General features: G+C 47.7%; 1 long non-coding RNA gene across 2 annotated transcripts; it reads right to left on the bottom strand.

Moving 5' to 3' along the window:
- Positions 1 to 250: 250 nt before the first annotated feature.
- On the bottom strand, positions 251 to 3,638 carry LOC127321806 (uncharacterized). Of its 2 annotated transcripts, none has more exons than XR_011744247.1 (4): positions 3,317 to 3,638; positions 2,967 to 3,221; positions 1,787 to 1,871; positions 251 to 451 (listed from the first exon to the last, which is right to left on the bottom strand). It is a non-coding gene; the product is annotated as an uncharacterized lncRNA (long non-coding RNA). The 2 variants fall into 2 exon arrangements; XR_007864342.2 differs by having other exon boundaries at positions 2,967 to 3,213; positions 3,317 to 3,634.
- Between the last annotated feature and the right edge of the window lie 1,397 nt (positions 3,639 to 5,035).

Consider the following 5,035-nt stretch of genomic DNA (forward strand, 5'->3'; position numbering starts at 1 on the left):
GTGGAGGTGGTGGTGGTGGAGGAGGAGGAGGAGGAGGAGGAGAAGGTGGTGGTGGTGGTGGTGGTTGTGACGCCCCAGAACCAGTAGCCTGAGGATCCCAGCGAACCCGCCGAAATCCGCACGATATCGATCCAGAGACGCCCTCCGACACGACGTGCGCAACGGATCACACACGTGATGCTGGAGGAATTAACACGAGCGGTAACATTACAACAGGATTACAATAGAGCCCACAAGAAACAGATATTACAACAACGACTCCAACGAGTCAAGATACAAATATACAACATAAGATCCAAATCATACAGAAGATCAAATATGTCCGAGTACGGACAAGATACAAATTGGACTAAGAGTCCTGAAGATAACCAGTGGCGTCCATAACCCTGCCCAGGCCAAGCCGGAAGGGTAACCGCGCTAGCGTCGTTCTTCATCGTATCGATCTTCATACCTGCCCGGTTATGTCCCAAAGCAGCAATAATTACGGGTTCATACTTAACAAGACTTCAAGACGTGTAAGCATTCGTCAACCAGTCGTCCTTTGTACTTGAGGCACGCAGGGGACTTAGAGGACGCAAGAGGAACGTCATAGGCAAATATGGTGGGGTTAAGCGGCAGCGCGCAAGCACTAAAAACCTATAGAGACACTCTACAAAAGTCGTCTATCAGAGAGGGTGAGAGAGCGCATAAACTAACAGTTCTATACTCTGCAAACATAACACAACCGATGTGTTCCCCCTTCGCAAAGAAGTACTTACAAAGGCACTCACATGGTTGTCAAGTTTTAACCATTTATTATTTAAGTTGTTCTATCTTACTATGCAAGTTATTAGTATTGAAACAACAGGTGTAAGTTGTCTATGGTCGAGTCATACAGATCCAAGTCGTCCATAACCGCGGACACGGCTTTTCGAAAAGATGTAACCCTGCAGGGGTGCCCAAATGTGCCCACACGCACGATCAACCCACTTGCGACAGGTGGATATCATGACTCGCACTCTCCTTCACGACAACAATGTCCAGGAAGCCACCTAACCAAGTTGAACCCGTATCGAAGTCCGGCCGAATCTCCGAAACGGACTTAGCTGTTTGCGCCTACGGCTTCCGAGGGTCAGAACACACACTGGGGCGAATGACCCGCTTCAGCATCGATGAACGAACGTACCGCATCCTATACGTGCACACCAGAAACAAGGGATACAAGGCACCCAGGGGCTTCCCAAAGTAAACAAGTAACAAGCTGGCATGCACGCAACAACAAATGGTAAAACATTACGAACTAGTTGTGGCCACTAGACAAAGCTATAGATTCCGGCAGTGGTCGAGGGGAGACCCAATAAACATACCCACGTGTGGTTAGAGCGCTCAGTCTCGGAACAGATAACCAGAACTCGGGGTCCTAGATTTTAAAGAAACACAAGTGAGCCGTCACAAAACGATCAGCTGACCCACCGATGCCTCCGCTAACAACTATTAACAAGTAACCATGATACTCTCCAACAGATATAACCATAAACCATGTGTCATGATCCTCAAACTGATAACCCGAATAAGATAGCGATAACAATAACGAGATATAAACAACACTAGCATGCACTACGACTCGCAAGGCAGACCCGATAACCAAACAATAGCTGTAGGAGGTGGTGGTGACAATATAGGCTGCTTGAGGTAACAAGTGGATAGGACACGTGACAAGAACGCAACTCAAGGCTAGCATAAGGGAGAAGACAAAATAAAATAGGTGAGCGACTTCTGCAGAGACAGAAGTTTAGAAAATGCTTGCCTGTTAAAGCTTGCCGAGGAACATCCGGAGAACTTGTCGTATCTCACAACACCACTTCGCGATCCTATCCGGGAAGAAGCAAATGCTACAGCAAACAACGGATGCAAAGCTTACAACTACGGAAGAAGAACCAGCATGATCAAGATGATATGCATGACATGGCAGCGATGATGCGATGCAGCATATCCAAATTAAGCGGAACCGGAGTCCGAACAAACAATTATTAGGTTCAAGTTATTTTTCTACCGACAAGATTAAATATTGATTAGCATGGCAAGGCAAGGCATGATGAGCTACTTCAAGTTTAATCGGAACGGGAAATCCTTAACCAATAATTCCCCAAATACTCCGCGTTACTTATTAGGTGATATGCAAACTAGCACGGCACGACATGATGCAAGATTGAAACATGCACGTGGATGACAGATTCAGAATTGTTGGATTTTTCTGAGCGAATTTCATATATAACACTTTTGATTTTGAGCTATATATTAGAAGATATAAAAATAAACATGTTTGCAATTGAAATGTAGAAGAAACAGAGTAGGGAAAAGGGAAACTGGGAGATGGTGTTTTGTCTGACGAAGCTGAAGCCATATCAGAGGCAGACCGGCGGCAAGACAGACACAAACAGAATGATTAGCTACTACCTAAGGCAGGCAGGCAGCTGGATCAATTGATGCCACGCCTAGCGAGGTAGACAAGCAAGCTAGCAGGCTGCTGCATAAATCAGCCTGTGAGCTAGCTAGAGAGCTTAAGCAGGCAGACAACTGGTGGAACTCCTTGAACGTGGGTGATTGTGCCGCGTGTGTGCGTTGCAGAGAAACCAACTACAAAGGTAAAAGTTCAGAGGCACGTTTATGCTGAAAGAAAAGACACTGCTTGAACTGAACTTTTGCCGGAGAAAGAGGCTCGCGACGGCGTCCGTGGGAAATCGTCGGCGACGTCGACCACAGTCTGATGGCGCTGGATCTCAGTGCGGGTGAGCGTGTGCATGTGTGTGACCTGTAGGCAACAGTGGCAAGAGCAAGAGGAGCTCGTGTACGAGCCTGCACACATCCATGGCGTACGTACAGTCGTACATACAGAACGAGACGGAGACGAGCTCGGTACAAAGAAGAATATAGGTAACGGTGCACGATTGAGATGGGGAAGGAGGGGAACGGAACGAGGAGCTCACCGAGAGGGCAGAGAAGTGCTCGGGAAGCTGGAGGAAGCGCTGAAACAACGTCACGGACGGCCACAGGCGAACTGACGAAACTGATGGAGATCCCCGTGGCAGACGCGGTGGTCGGAGACGGACTCGACGGCTGGACGAGCCAGGACGAGGGCGATGCAGGGCGATGCGGTCATTGGCGACTAGCAGCGCGGATGCGCGGAGGAACCAGAGGCATGCCTGGGCTTGCCGAACTCGAAGACGTTCGGAGCTGTCAGCCTTGACACTTTCGTCAGTTACAGGGGACTGTCGGGAAGGTGGCTCCAGTGCATGAAAAGGAAGTACGAGAAGGGGAATAGGACGAGGAGGCTCACCACGATCGAATGGAGTCGACGGCGAGCTTGGGGACGGTCGAAGGCGAGGAAGAGGAGGCAGACTCTGACGGTGATATCTCTGAATTTCTGAAATCATCTCCGCCTACTGTTTTGCGTGGAGAAGAGGAAGAAGGGAGACGGCGGCGGCGCAGAGGAAAGAGGCTAGGGTTTGCTAAGTTGCTCGATTTGGTGGGGAAAAGCGGAGGGGAGCAGGTGGTGGAGAGGAGCAAGGCATCTATGCAGCAGCGTCACACGCCTCACGTGTGTAGAGGTAGAAGAGGACCAGCAGGAGCAGCGAGGGGATTGTGCCACTAGCAGCTGGAGATGGATCACGGGAAGGATTTCTTAGCTCCAAACCAAGATGGACCAAAGACATGGCCAGCTAATTTGAATTGCTAAGGAAAATTCCTAAAGCAAGAATTTAAAGAGAGGGAAAAAGATAGGAAGATAGAGAAGAAGGATGAAAATAGGCCCGGATACTGCAAACGTTTTCAAAAAAATAAAATAAACCTTGTATTTGGATTTGAAATTAGCTTTGCAAATTTTAATTTTCCAACCATTTGGTTTTGGGATTTTGATAAATAAGAATAGACACTAGGGAGGGTTTACATATAGAAACCATATGAGAGGGGAAAACACAGATATTTTTTATTTAAAAATAATTTTCACTTGATAAAATCTTGTGAATGATATGATGCATGATGCATATGACTTGGAACGACACGGAAAGACAAGCAACGGAGAAAAATCTAATATAGGGTTTTTCCGGGTCGTTACAGTGGTCGTGGTCGTGGTCGCCGGAGGAGGTCACCGGAGGAGGAGGAGGAGGAGGTCGCTGGAGGAGGAGGTGGTCGCCAGAGTAGGAGGAGGTTGTCCGGTGTGGGTGGAGGAGGAGGCGGGAGAAGAAGGGAGGAGAAAGAGGAGAAGGGAGAAAAAGGGAGAAGGAGGAGAAGTGAGGAGAAGTGGTGGGGGAGAAGGGAGAAAAAGGGAGAAGGAGGAGATTGGCGCCTCCGAAATTCAAAATTCGGGCCAAAACTTCTGTGGCGCATGGGCACTTGGTGCGCCACATAATTTTTTTTCGATTTTTTATTTTTTTGTAGGAAAAAATCTTTGACTTGCCGTATGTTTTTACTCTTTTCGAATTCGGATGTAGAATTTTCTCCCGGTCATTTTGATATATTGTGCGTTTTTTTCGAGTGCGTATGCAACCAGGAATCCAGTTTGATGATTTTGCAACGCAATTTTGCAAAAAAAGTCGAAATTCATGTTTGTTAATTTTCAGTGGTACTAGATGACATAATACATGGGCACCTCGAATGATTTTATTTTTTGAAATTTCTATCTATTTCTATTTTATTTTACAGTGCTAAAAAAGGCGATCCACACGGGGGGGGGGGGGGGGTGGAGTTGCGTGGGGAGAAAAAATCCTTCAATTTTCTGTGGCGCATATGCCTACATGCGCCACAGAAAGAAGAACTTCTGTGGCGCATATGCCCATATGCGCCACAGAATTTTGACTTTCTGTGGCGCATGTGGCAGATGCGCCACAGAATTCCCTTCGCCCATGTGCAGTGCTGGATCTCGCATGGGCCCCATGGAGATTCTGTGGCGCATCCGTCCACATGCGCCACAGAAAGACAAAGTTCTATGGCGTACCAGTCCTACATGCGCCACAGAAATTAGAAATATCTGTGGAGCATATTTTTGGTGCGCCACGGA

Source organism: Lolium perenne, chromosome 4 (genome assembly GCF_019359855.2).
Source record: "Lolium perenne isolate Kyuss_39 chromosome 4, Kyuss_2.0, whole genome shotgun sequence".
Taxonomy (NCBI): Eukaryota; Viridiplantae; Streptophyta; class Magnoliopsida; order Poales; family Poaceae; genus Lolium; species Lolium perenne.